Genomic DNA, 15,364 nt, shown 5'->3' with positions numbered 1-15,364 from the left:
CTTAAACGACACACTAGATCAGATATATTTAATTGATATTTTCAGAGCATTTTAGCCCAAAGTAGCAGAATATACATTCTTTCCAAGTGCACATGAAACATTTTCTAGGATATAACACATGTTAGGACATAAAACAAGTCTGAGTAAATTTAAGAAGATTGAAATTATGTCAAGCAACTTCTCTCACCATATGGTATAAAAATAAAAATCAATCACAAGAAAAAAAACTGAAAAACACACAAAAACATGGAGACTAAATAGCATGCTTCTAAACAATGAATGGGTTAATAGTGAGATCAAGGAATAAATCTAAATGTACCTTAAAACAAATGAAAATGAGAACACAAAAACCCAAAATCTATTGGATACAGCAAAAGCAGTACTAAGAAGGAAGTTGATAACATTACAGGCCTACTTAAAAAAGACAAATCCCAAATAACAACCTAACTTTACATTTTAAAGAACTAGAAAAAGAACAACAAACAAATCCCAAAGGGAGTAGAAGAAAAGAATTAAAGATCAGAACAGAGATAAACAAAATAGAGTCTAAAAAAATTACAAAAGATCAATGAAACAAAGGGCTTGTTCTTTGAAAAGATAAACAAGATTGACAAACCTTTAACCAAACTGAGAGAGAGAGAGAGAACCTAATTAAATAAAATAAAAAATGAGAGAGATGTAACGATTGACACCAAAGAAATACAAAGGATTCTAAGAAAATATTATGAATAAATATATGACAACAATTTGAACAATATGGATGAAATGGATAAATTCCTTGAAATAAACACTTTCAAAACTGAATCAGGATGACTCAAAGAATCCAGACAGACAGATTACAACATGTGAAACAGAAGAAGTAGTAAAAAAAATTTCCAACAAACAAAAGCCCTGTACCAGATGGCTTCTGTGAATTTTACCAAACCCTCAAAACAAACAAAAAACAACAACAACAACAACACACACACACACACACACACACACACACAAACTAACCGGATTCTTCTCAAACTATTTCAAAAAATTCAAGAGGAGGGAAGACTTCTAAGCTCATTTTATGAGATGAGCATTGCCCTAATTCTAAAACCAGATAAAGAGACTACAAAGAAAGAAAATGATAGGCCAATGTCCCTGATGAACATAGATGAAAAAATCCTCAACAAAATATTAGCAAACTAGTTTCAGCAATAAAATATGAAGATCATACACCATGATCAAGTGGGATTTTTTCTAGAGATGCAAGGTTGGTACAATATTAGTAAATCAATAAATGTGATTCACCACATAAATAAAATCAAGGCTAAAAACCACATGATCGTATTAATAGATGCAGAAAGCATTTGATAAAATCTAGTGGACATGATAAAAACTCTCAGCAAACTGATAATAGAGGGAACATACCTCAAGGCCACATATGAAAAAACCTTCCACTCAGTGGTCAAACACTACCAGAGTTTCTCTTAAGATTGTGAACAAGAATTGGGATGTCTTCTTTTACCACCCTTATTCAACATAGTCCTGGAAATTTTAGCCACAACAATTAGACAAGAAGGAGAAATAAAAGGCATTCAAATTGGAAAGGTAGAAGTAAAACTGTCATTATTTTCAGATGACATGATATAGTACATAGAGAACTATAAAGATTCCACCATAAAAAACTACTAGTATTGATAAATGAATTCATTAAAGTAGCAGGATACAAAATAAATATGCAGAAACTAGTTGCCTGTTTATACACTAATAATGAACTATCAGAATTGGAAACTAAGAAAACAATCCCATTCAAAATTGTATCAAAAAATAAAATACTTAGGAATAAATTTACCATGGATATAAAGGAACTGTACTGGAAAAATTATAATGTATTGATGAAAGATATTGAAAAAGATACAAGTAAGTGGAAGCAGATACCATCTTCATGGATAGAAAGAATTAAAATGATAAAAATGTCCATACTTCCCAAAGCAATCTATATATTCAATGCAATTCCTATCAAGATACCAATGGTGTGTTTCACAGAACTAGAGCAAATATTCAAAAAGTTTATATGGAACAACAAAAGACCCTAAATAGCCACAACAATTTTGAGAAAGAAAAACAAAGTTGGAGGACTCATGCTACCTGATATCAAACTACTGTACCACAAGGCCATAGTAATCAAAACAACTTTGTACTGGCATGATGAGCCCAGAAATAAACCCATGCCTTTATGGTCAATTAACATTTGACAAAGGAGGCAATAGCATACAATGGAATAAAGACAGTCTATTAAATATATGGCAGTAGGAAAGTTGGACAGATACATGTAAAGAAATGAACCTAGACCACCTTCTTATACCATACACAAGAATAAACTCAAAACGGATTAAAAACTTAAAAGTGTCACTTGAAATCATAAAAATACCAGAAGAATACATGCATAGTAAAATCTAAGGTATTTCTCATATTAATGTTTTCTGATATAGCTCCTTGGACAAGCTAAACAAAAGAAAAAAAAAATCAAATGGGACTATATCAAACTAAAAGATTTTTTTTTTTGTACAGCAGAGAAAACCATCAACAAAATTAAAAGACAACTCACTGAAGGGGAGAACATATTTGGCAATGATACATATAATAATGGGTTAATATCCAAAATTTATGAAGAGCTTTTGTAGCTTAACACCAAAAAGCAAACAACTCAATTTTTAAAATGGGCAAATGACTTTAATAGACACTTTGCCAAAGAGGACATACAGTAGGTCAATAAACATATGAAAAAATGCTCAGCATCACTAATTATCAAAGAAATGCAAATTAAAACCACAATGAGATGTCACCTCACACCTGTCAATATGGTTATTATCAATAAATCTACAAACAACAAATGTTTGCCAGGAAATAAGGAACCTTCATGCAGTGTGTGAAGGCAGCCACTGTGGAAAACAGTATGGAGTTTCCTAAAACAATTAACAATGAAACTGCTTTCTGACCCAGCAATTTCATTTCTGAGAATGTATCCAAAGAAAACCAAAACTCTAATACAAAAGACTATATGCACCCCTATCCTATGTTCATTGCAGCGTTATTTACAAGAGCCAAGATTTGGAAGCAGCCCAAGTGTCTATCAGTACAGTAGATGAGTGGATTAAAAACTATGGTACAGTGCAGATAGTGTGGCTCAGTGGTTGAGTGTCAACCTATGAACCAAGAGGTCGCAGTTCAATTCCAGGTCAGGGCACGTGCCTCGGCTGCAGGCTTGATCCTCAGTGTGAAGTGTGCAGGAGGCAGCCAATTGATAATTCTCTCTCATCACTGATGTCTCTCTCTCTCTCTCTCTCTCTCTCTCTCTCTCTCTCTCTATCTTCTTTCATCTCTGAAATCAATAAAATATATTAAAAAACAATAACTGTGGTACATTTACATGATGGAATACTACTCAACCATAAAAAGGAAATCTTACACTTTGCAACAACATGGATGAACCTGGAGAGCATTATGCTCAGTGAAATAAGCCAGTCAGAGAAAGACAAGTACCACATGCTTTCACTCATATGTGGAATCTAATGAACAAAATAAACTAACAAACAAAATAGAAACAGACTCATTTATAGAGTACAGACTGACAGCTACCAGAGGGGAGGGGGGATGTGGGGCTGTGTGTAAAAGGTAAAGAGATTAAGCAAAAAAAAAAACACAAACAAACAAAACAAAAACCCAAAACTCATAGATATAGACAATGATATAGTGATTACCAGAAGGAAATGGAGGTGGGGGAGGTAGAAGAGGGTAAGAGTATATATGAGGGAAAAATGTTGATGGAAGGAGACTTGCCTTGGGGTGATACCAGTAAACACACAGCACAATATACAGATGATGTATTATAGATTTGTGCACCCGAAAGCTATATAATTTTATTAATCAATGTCATCACAATAAATTAAAAAAACATGTAAAATGAATTAATTAGCACCAAAAGAAAAAAAATAAATTGAAACAATTAATCCACATCATTTATGGAACACCTATAAAATATCTAATCTTAAAGAATAGTAACCATCAATAAAATTTAAAAGGTAGAGTATAGTTGTTAATTATACTTTGGGATAAAGAGGTTAAAAATTTAAAAATACTTGAGCCTTTTTATCATATGTCTTTAACAAATAGGAAATATGGATTTGTAAATAAGAGATTGTTCAATAGATTTTACTTCAGGACTATTTGCAAATGAGACATAATAGCAACAGCTGTTATTAAACAAACAAACCAAAAGATTTAAAGTTCATAGCTCACTGAGTTTGTGCCACAAATCAAGAGATCAACACACTAATAAATATATTAGCACTTGGTTCATTCTATAGTCAATTGTGGTTAGTAGTCAATACAGACATCAGCAGAATAATATCAAGTTTTAGAAGAAAAACCATATTATATCTTTAGAAACAAAAGGGGAAATAAATACTAAGAATACAATGCAACATAACAACATAATACAAAGTAGTTATACTCTTAGGAACTACATATAATTTACACTCAAACCACAATATATTATAAATATTAAGTCTTATTTAACAAACGTTGAATATTGCCATGTACCAGACATTAATTTAAGTGCTCAGAATATCAGGAGCACACAAAACAGATTCTAGGGAGACAGGCAAAAACAATAGCCATAATAAATCACCAACTATAAAATATGTTAGAAATTAATAAGTGCTAAAAATGTAATAAAGAGGGTCAAGGGGATTTGGATTGCATGGTTGAGGCTTGTGATTTTAAATATAGTTGTCATGGCAAGTCTCACTGAGAATGAGACATTTGAGCATCCTTGAAGGAGAGACAAATGTTCACTATGTGGCTGTCTGTGTGAGGAGCTTCACAGGCAAAGGTAACAGCTGGTGCACAGGCCCTAAGGCAACAGCATAAGTGGTAAGCTTGAGGAATAGGTAGAAGGCCAATGTGACTATAACAGAATGAGAAGGAAAGGAGGAGATGAAGTCATAGAAATACTAGAAGGCAGGTTCTTTAAGGACCTGTAAGTCATTGTAAGTACTTAGCCATGTGTGATGGAAGAAATAGACATTAGAAGGTTTTGAACAGAGGGATAATAGGACCTGAGTTAAGTTTTAATAAAATCACTCAGAAATTTGTTAATACAATGTGGAATGAGGTTAGGCAAAGACAGAAGCAAGAGAGGGATTGTGGAAACTGAAATAATGGGGGAGCTACGAAGGAGGTAAAATTCTTTGATTCTAGATAAAGTTTAATATAGAGTAAATTAGAGGCCTGGTGCATGAAATTCATGCACTTCGGGGGGGGGGGGGAGGATCCCTCAGCCTGGCCTGCACCCTCTCACAGTTCAGGATCCCTCAAGAGATGTCCCCCTGCCAGCTTAGGCCCGTTCAGGAAATGGGCCTAAGCTGACAGTTGGAAATCCCTCTCGCAGTCCGGGACCTCTCGCTCCTTACAGCCCGCCTTCTCACTGCTCCTTAGAGCTGCCATGGAGGCAAGAGAGGCTCCTGCCACTGCCACTGTGCTCACCAGCCGTGAGCCCTATCTTTCTGTGTAGTTGTCTGTGGGCCAACTGCTCTCTTCCTTCTCACTTAGGGCAAGCAGCATGTGAGGGCAGAGTGCACTGTCGTGGAATTCAAAGGGCTGCCCGGAGCTGAAGGGAGGGCCCACGGAGTGAGAGGTGGACACAGAGGATGCTATCTCACCCAATTGTGGGGTGGGCTGGCTGGCCTTAATCTGCCTGACCCCATGCAAGGTGGGACCAAGCAGGGTGTCTGCTTCTCCATTCTCCATCCTTCCATCTGTGACACCTTTCACCCTTGCCAGGCCTCCCCCAAAGTGAGTTCAGCTCAATCCCTGAAAGTAAAAGGGCACGGAGGGGGGGGGGGTGCCTTCACTCCAGTGCCCCCTGATTCTCAGCAACAGGACCTGGTCGATAGGACCTAATCTCAGGACGATGACCACAGCTGCAGAACATAGATCTGTTTCAAGAAAAGTTGGAAATGCAGACTTTAGTATGAGCCCCTATTCCAAAAAGTGGAAGTTTATTCACATTGTGGCAAAGACACCTTCAAGAGTAACATAAGTGGGTAAAGTCAGGGCCAAACCAGGCCATTTCCTCATCTAATCTCTCTGAGGTGCGTAGACAGAACCAAGTCTCAGCTCTTCGCAGGACACTTCCGGGGTTTTTTAAGCCTAAAGGACAGTAGTCTGTCTCCATTCTTGTTCTTTGGGATTTTTTTATCCCAAAGATAAAATGATACGTACATTGGGGCAATCCTCTTGAGATACAATATTCCAGTTGCACCCATGTGATGACGACAGCACCCCTTAGAGGAAGAGAGCCGACAGATGGGGAACAGGGAATTCTGAAAACCAAAGTAATGACAGAGATGCTAAGCCTTTCCTTCATGTGTCTTACACTCCTCTTCAGGCAGCCTGCAGGCTGGGCGTCTGCTGGACCTTTACCACTTGATGTCCTGGCAGGCTGCCCTGGGCCCTGCTAGATGGTGTGTAGGGCCACCTGGGCCCAGGGGGAGTCTAGCCCCCCTCACCCCAGCCACTCCTGGTACAACTCCTGCACATGGGCGCTGGTCTTGGGGGTCACACCGGGATGGCAGCATAGATGCCTTCCATCTGCCACAGCAGAGCCCTGTCTGCACACCCATCATCTGCCTGGGCCTCACCCCTGCTGCTTAGGCATGCCTGGCGCAGGCCAGGACCTCCACAAAGTGGCAGGGGAACTTGCCCCTCTACAGCTTCAGGATAACTTCTGGATCTTCCGAAAGCCATAAGCAACCTCAAAGCTTAGCAGAACCTCTCTGTCCCTTTCAAGGGTGACCTCCTGGAAGTCTTTGTTCTTCAAGGTGCGGTAGGTGAGCACTCTCACGTCCTCATTGAACAGCTCCTTGGCCATGTGCCTGAAGATGTGCGCCAGGTACCCCTCAGAGCTGGCACCCTTGTGGAGCCTCACCTCCTTCTTCATGTCTCCAAACAGAATGTCCACAGTGTCGTCATTCGAGGCGAGGTCATTTTGCTCCATTATCTGGACAATTTCACCTGAGATTAACATGCAGTCAGTGCCTTGGGAACTATATAAAGCTGTGGGGACCCCATCTTCTCAAAGGGCCTCCAGTTTCTTGTCATAACACAGGGCCACAATGACATGAGAAATCTTGTCTGGGGACAGGTTCTGCCATCTGGTGAAGTAATCCTTCACCAGAGAGCCCATGATCTGCTGGGGAGACTTGGCCATTCAGAGGTGGGGGTGATGGGGTGACCCAGCACATGCTCTGCATATCGGTCCCAACTGGAGCAGGCAGAGGCCAGCATGGATAGCCAGGGCTCTTCCTCACTGTGCTGGCAGTACTGACACACAAATTCCTCTGACTCTCCAGGATGCTGAAGCCCGCAGCTATCTTCATGTCAAAGACAGTGCGCCCCAAGGCTTTTGAGGAAGCCGCAGAGCCTCTGGATGCATCAGTGACACTGAGGCTGAATTTAGCAGCAAAATAAGGCAGAGACTAAGGACACATGGACACTGCTAGTGCTTTGTGCTGTGAGGTATCACATTTCTTAATAAGGTTCAGAACACGGAAAAAGTCCTTGGTATTCTGTTGAGAAACTTGGACTCCTTCCTCTGTGGTCACACAACTATCACAGGCCAGGCAGACACTCACTTGGCATTGGCCAACTTATGGAATTCTCCCTTCTCTCCTGAGCCGGACTCCAGAAACGTTGACTGCGGCATTCTCTTGGTCATCAATTTTTGTTTTTTTACTACATTCCTTCTGTTTGCAGTAATCACACTTCATCTGGAGCGGGGTGGGCAGGGGCCGGTTCAAGTGACCTGGAGGAAGCACAGGGAGAGAAGTCAGTAACTGCTGGTCGCCCCTGGCACTGCTGGAGGTATCCTTTCTTCCTTGTAGAGCATCTAGGGAGGGGAAGCGGCCACAATGCCTGAGGCTGAGTTCCAGATGGCCGGCAGTACTGTTGGGATTGTGCCAGCAGCGATGGTCCGTTGGTGCCTGGCCTGTCCTCTTCAGATTCAACCTGCAGGACTACTAAGGGAGCCAGTACAAGGTAGGAGAAGCGGCCTCAGTGCCTGAGGCCGAGTTCCAGATGGCCAGCAGCACTGTCGGGATCATGCTGGAGGCACTGATCCATTGGTGCCTGGCCTGTCTTCTGGAGATCGAAACTACAGGACTACTAACGAAGCCAGTCCCCAGTTCCACTCCACCTCCACCACTGATTGACTGGAGTCTGAGGACCAAGAGGAGGGACCAAGAGGCCTGCCTTCCAGCTGCTCGCCAGTCCCAACACTCACTCTGGTTCCCTGCTAACCATCCCTGATCAATGGGAGCCTTTGGGCGGGGGAGGGACCAACTGGTCTGCCTTTTGCCCACTCACCAGTTGCTGCTGCCACGAATTCATTGGAGCCTGAGGGACCCTGGTTCCCCCATTAGCCATCTACTGATCAATGGAGCATGAGGGCCAGGGGATGGACCGGTCGTCCATTCGGTCGTTGTGGACCCTGGGTTTTTATATATTAGGATAGTATATTCTACCAAATTGGGGATGGAATGAGAAGGAATAACAGAAATTAAAGATGATCCTGCACAGCAAAAGAAAACATCAACAAAATGAAAAGGGAGCCCACTGAATGGGAAAACATTTTTGCCAATGCTACATTTTATAAGGGGTTAATTTTTAAAATATATAAAGAACTTATACTGCCCAGCCAGTTTTGCTCAGTGATTGACCAATAACCATGAACCAGGAGGTTGAGGTTCAATTCCTGGTCAGGGAATATTCTAGAGTTACAAGTTACTAGCTTGATCCTCAGTATGAGGTGTGTAAGAGGCAACCCATCAATGATTCTCATCATTGGTGTTTCTATCCCTCTGTTCCCCTCCCTTCCTCTCTCTGAAATCAATGAAAACATATTTAAAAAAAGAACTCATACTAGTCAACACCAAGAAGACAAACAACCCAATTTAAAAATTGAAAAAAAGGGCCTGAATAAACACTTCTCCAAAAAGAACATACAGTGGGTCAATTTACATATGAAAAAATGCTCAACTTCACTAGTCATCAGGGAGATGCAAATTAAAATCACAATGAGATATAACCTCACACATGTCAGAATGGCTACCATCAATAAATCAACAAACAACAAATGCTGGTAAGGATGTGGAGAAAAAGGAACCATTGTGCACTGTTGGTGGGAATGCACACTGCTGCAGCCACTATAGAAAACATTATGGAATTTCCAAAAAATTTAAAAATGGAACTGCCTCTTTTTTAATATATTTTATTGATTTTTCACAGAGAGGAAGTGAGAGGGATAAAGATTTAGAAACATCGATGAGAGAGAAACATCGACCAGCTGCCTCCTGCATGCCCCCCACTGGGATTGTGCCCACAACCAAGGTACATGCATTTGACCAGAATCGAACCTGGGACCCTTCAGTCCGCAGGCCGACACTCTATCCACTGAGCCAAACCAGTCAGGACTGGAACTGCCTCATGACTCAGTGATTCCACTTCTGGGGATATATCCAAAGAAATCCAAAACACTAATTTGATAGAATATATGACCCCTATGTTAATTTTAGCATTATTTACACTAGCCAACTTTTGGGAGCAACCCAAGGGTCCATCATATATAAGTCTATACAAAAGCTGCGGTACATTTACACAATGGAATACTACTGGACCATAAAAAGAAAGAAATCTTACCATTTGCAACAGCATGGATGCACCTGGAGAGTGTTATGCTAAGTGAAATAAGATGGTCAGAGAAAACAAGTACCATATGATCTCACTTATATGTGGAATTTAATGAATAAAATAAACTGAAGAACAAAATAGAGCCAGAGGCACTGCTACATGGAACAGACTGACAGCTGTCAGAGGGAAGGGAAATTAGGAGATAAATGAAAGAAGGTGAAAGGATTAAGCAATCCTATATAATAAAAGAGAAACATGGCCGAAACCGGTTTGGCTCAGTGGATAGAGCGTTGGCCTGCGGACTGAGGGGTCCCGGGTTCGATTCCGGTCAAGGGCATGTACCTGGGTTGCGAGCACATCCCCAGTGGGAGATGTGCAGGAGGCAGCTGATCGATGTTTCTCTCTCATCGATGTTTCTAACTCTCTATCTCTCTCTCCTTTCCTCTCTGTAAAAAAATCAATAAAATATATTAAAAAAAAAAAAAGAGAAACATGCAAATTAACGTCCCTTTGCTACGCTCAAGCCACACCCATAAGCCATATCCACCAGCCAATCAGGAGCGAGTATGCAAATTAACCCAACCAAGATGGCGGCAGCCACAGAGCTGGAGCAAACAGGAGGCTTGGGTTGCTCCCGACGATGGAGGAAGCCAAGCTTCCGGTGTGCCCTGGGCTCCGCTCAAGGCTACAAAGTTTCAATTATAGAAGATAAATAAATCCCAGAAAAATAAAAGAGGCTGGGAGCTTGGATCTCTGGGGGGCGTGGCCAGCCTGAAAACGGCCTTCAGCCCCTCACCCAGGCTTGCCAGGCACCCCAGCAGGATGCCCCCACCCTGAAGGGGCTGTGGGCAGCCTGAATATGGCCCTCAACCCCTCACCCAGGCTGGCCACACCCCCAGGGGGTGAGGGTCCCCACTAGGGGGCTTGGCCAGCCTGCAAACAGCCATCAGCCCCTCACCTAGGCTGGCCAGGCACCCCAGCGGGACCCCCAACCTGATCCGAGACACCTTCAGGGCAAACCAGCTGGCCCCCACCCCTGCACTAGGCCTCTATCCTATATAATAAAAGGGCAATAGGCAAATTGACCCTAATAGCAGAATGAGTGGGAATGACTGGTCACTATGACACACATTGACCACCAGTGGGCAGATGCTTAATGCAAGAGCTGTACCCTGGTAGTCAGTGTGCTCCCACAGAGGGAGCTCTGCTCAACAACAAGCCAGGCTGACAGCTACCAGCACAGCAGTGGTGCCAGGAGCCTCTCCTGCCTCCTCAGCAGCGCTAAGGATGTCAGAATGCAGCTTAGACCTGCTCCTCACTGGCAAGTTGACATCCCCCAAGGGCTCCTGGGCTGCCAGAGGGATGTCTGACTGCCAGCTTGGGCCCCATCCCCCAGGGAGTGGGCCTAAGCCAGCAGGTGGACATCCCCCGAGGGGTCCCAGACTGCAAAAGGGCACAGGCCAGACTGAGGGAACCCCCCAAATGCACAAATTTTTCTGCACCGAGCCTCTAGTCTATTTATATAAAAACCCTGGGTGTAACGACTGAGGCTTGACCAACTAAAAGGAAGTCAGTCCTGCAGGGGTCACCTTGGCAAGAGCTGTGCCCTCCCCAAGCTATTTCCAGTGAGGACGAGGTTTGAGGCAGGAACCCGCCCTCGGAGCATGAACGCACTGAGTCCTGGCTTGCCTTGGCAAGGGCTGCACCCTCCCCGAGTTGTTTCTGACCAGGGCAAGGTTTGAAGTGGGAAATGGCCATTGGAGCATGGAGGCATATATTTATAAAGTTTTAATACATTATATTAAAGGTCGTGGTGGTACTGTTTTACCCACAGCATCTACAGGAATTGATGCAAATTTACTTCTCGGTGGAAGAATCTTTCATTGCTAACATAAATTACCCATTCCACTAAATGAAACTTCAATTTCTAGACTCGATATAATCAGTGAAGTTGCTAAAACTATTAAAAAGGCCCAACTTCTCATTACTGATCAATGCACCCTGGCATCCAGTCATGCTATAAATGCCATAGACAGATTACTAAAAAAAATTATGAATTTGAATGTTGTATTTGGTGGGAAAGTTCTCCTTCTTGGAGGATATTTTTGACAATGTTTCAGTATTGTACCACATGCTATGCGATCAGCCATAGTACAAAGGAGTTTAAAGTACTGTACTGCTTGGGGATGTTTCAGAAAGTTTTCTCTTACAACAAATATTAGGTCAGAGGATTCTGCTTATAGTGAATGGTTAGTAAAACTTGGAGATGGCAACTTGATAGCAGTTTTCATTTAGGAATGGATATTATTGAAATCCCAAGTGAAATGATTTGTAATGGATCTATTATTGATCCATTTTGGAAACAGTATATCTATAGATAATATTAATCCACTTTGGAAATAGTATATCTGTAGATAATATTAAAAATATATCTAAACTTGCAATTCCTTGTCCAAAAAATGAGCATGTTCAAAAATTAAATGAAGAAATTTTGGATATACTCGATGGAGATTTTCACACATATTTGATTCCATTAATTCCACAGATGATGCTGAAAAGGAAAATTTTCTCATCGGATTTCTTAATAGTATTAGTCCTTCAGGAATGTCGTGTCATAAATTAAAATTGAAAGTGGATGCAATCATCATGCTATTGAGAAATCTTAATAGTAAGTGGGGTCTTTGTAATGGTACCAGATTTATTATCAAAAGAGTACAACATAACATTATCAAAGTGAAGTATTAACAGGATCTGCAGAGGGGGAGGTTGTTCTGATTCCAAGAATTGATTTGTCCCCATCTGACAGTGGCCTTCCATTTAAATTAATACGACAGTTTCCCATGATGCCAGCATTTGCAATGACTATTAACAAATCACAAGGACAAATTCTAGACAGAGTAGGAATATTCCTACCTGAACCTGTTTTCGCACATGGTCAGTTATGTGTTGCTTTCTCTCGAGTTTGAAGAGCATGTGATGTTAAAGTTAAAGTTCTAAATACTTCATCACAAGGGAAATTAATCAAGCACTCTGAAAGTGTTTTTACTCTTAATGTGGTGTACAGGGAGATATTAGCATAAGTTTAATCACTTTATCAGTCATTGTTTGCATCACTGTTGTTTTTATATCATGTTTGTGTTGTTTTCATATCATGTTTTTGTTGTTTTCATATCATGTTTTTGTTGTTTTTATATCATGCCTCTGTTGTTATATCCTTTTGTTACTGTTTATTTATTAATAAATTTATATATTATTTTCATATACATTTTACTAATTTCCTTTCATCTCTCACACCTCTATTATAGGGAAAGGGCAAATAGCAATATTAATTAATTCTCTTTTAATGTGCATGAATTTAGTGCACTGGGCCACTAGTACATATGTAAAACACATAGACACAGAAACAGTATGGTATTAGCGAGCGTTATGAGGGTGGGTGGAGTTGGGAAAAGAAGGGGAAAATTAGGATTGAAAGAGACTTTGCTTGGGGTGATGGGCTCATGATGCAGTGTGCAGATGATGTTTTCTTGAATTGTACACTTGAAACCTTTATGGTTTTGAGAACCAATGTCACCCCAATAAATTCAATAAAAAAAAAAACAACATAATCCCAAAAGTTTTTGTTTGATCAACAGAAATGGAGTTGCCACAGAATTTGAGATGGGAATGGCTATAGGTACAGCAGTTTTAAGGAAGGGGATAATGATATTGGTTTGGGGCCAAATGTAAACTGGATCTTAATGTTAAAATAATGCATAGCCTCTAGGATCAAATTTTCAATTAAAATGTACTTTAAATCAAAGACTATGTCTCTCAGCTTTTAAAATCTCACCAAATACCTTGCACAGGTCATTGCACGCAGAATATGTAATAAGAATACTTGCTGAATGAATTAAATGTACTCAGTTCTTGCAAATTGCTCATCCTCCCAATACTCTGTGTAAAATATATAAATATAGCTTCTCTCAAATCATTGTTTAACATTTTGTTTATCCACTATTATAACCAAAGAAACATTTTTAATGGATAAAATAGCCAAACTGATATTTCTAATATAATATAAAGGTAATATGCAAATTAACCCTCACACCCTCACAAGATGGCTACCTACGACCCTGCCGGCAGGGGGTTAGTGAGGGACGATTGTTGGGGTCCAACTCCAGCAGGTCCAGGGGTTCCCAAAGGTGTGGACAGAGTCAGGGAAGAAGAAATGACATGGAGACAGTGTTCAGTTGATCAGCAGCCTAGCCAGGTTCTGTAGTCAGGTTCTCCAGCCAGGTTCTGTCGCTAGGTTCTGTCTGTATTCTCCTGTTACATCTGTATTTATACCAGTTGATTTTAATCCTATCCATTCTATTCAAAAGGTCAGGGCATTTGTTATCTCCATTCCAAGATCACTACTCTATTGTTCTGTTAAGCTACAAGGAAGTAACTGAAGGAGATTATCCTAAGTAAAGATTATGTAGTTTAAGTGTGATTGTTTGTAGTTAAAGTGATTAACTACCCGCCTGGCACTTAGTTAAGTCCTGTTAATCCCTAACTCCAGAGGAAAATCCCCACCTGGGGAAACAACCTTTCTCAGAGAGGTGACCTTGGTTAAAACACATAGCGCTAAGAAGGGGAGCAAACATATTAAGTACAGTATGCCATATACGCCATGTCCCTTGAAACATATGCTATGCAGAAGTTTCTTCCCTGCAGCAACTGTGTCAAGCAGCAAGGATGGACCGGCTTCTGGCAGACGACCAAACGACTAAACAGCAGGCTACTTGGGTCAACCACACTGGCAGGGGGTGTGGGGGAATGACGGGAGACCAGACCAGGAGAAGGGGCAGTGGGGGTGACCAAGCCAGCAGGGGGGCAGTTGGGGGTGACCAGGCTGGCAGGGGGGTAGTTAGGGGCAACCAGGCTGGCAGGGGTGGACAGTAAGAGGCAACCATGCTGGTAGGGGGGCAGTTAGGGGTGACCATGACAGCAGGCAAGCAGATGAGCTATAAGGAGCCAGCGGTCCAGGATGGTGAGAGGGATGTCCAACTGCTGGTTTAGGCCCAATCCCCGGGATTGGGCATAAACATGCAGTAGGATATCCCCCAATGGGTTCCAGATTGGAGAAGGTGCAGGCTGGGCTGAGGGGACAAACCCCCCTCGCCATGCACGAATTTTGTGCAACAGGCCTCTAGTATAATAAATAATATTTATTTATTTATTTATTTATTTATTTATTTACTTTAATTTAAATTCTTTATTGTCTAAAGTATTATGAGTGTCATTTTTTCCCCATTGACCTCTCCCCAGAGACCCACACACCCCAGCACATGCCCTCATCCCCCTACTGTCTGTGTCCATTGGTTATGCTCATATGCAAGCATACAAGTCCTTTAGTTGACCTCTTACCCCCTCACCCTCCCCTTCCCACATAGATTGGACAGTCTGTGCAATGCTTCCATGTCTCTGGTTCTATTTTTGTTCATCAGTTTATGTTGTTTATTATATTCCACAAATAAGTGAGATCATGTGATATTTATCTTTCTCTGATTGGTTATTTTGATTAGCATAATGCTCTCCAGTTCCATCCATACTATTGCAAATGGTAAGAATTCCTTCTTTTTTTTCGACAACAAAGTATTCCATTGTGTAGATG

The 15,364-nt window shown here is 41.3% G+C and overlaps 1 pseudogene; it reads right to left on the bottom strand.

Moving 5' to 3' along the window:
* Positions 1-6,493: 6,493 nt before the first annotated feature.
* Positions 6,494-7,805, bottom strand: LOC102433965 (annotated as a pseudogene).
* Positions 7,806-15,364: the final 7,559 nt, after the last annotated feature.

The sequence above is a fragment of the Myotis lucifugus genome, unplaced genomic scaffold, assembly GCF_000147115.1.
Source record: "Myotis lucifugus unplaced genomic scaffold, Myoluc2.0 scaffold_50, whole genome shotgun sequence".
Taxonomy (NCBI): domain Eukaryota; kingdom Metazoa; phylum Chordata; class Mammalia; order Chiroptera; family Vespertilionidae; genus Myotis; species Myotis lucifugus.
The sequence above is the reverse complement of the archived record's forward strand: the minus strand, read 5'-3'. Positions and strand labels throughout refer to the sequence as shown.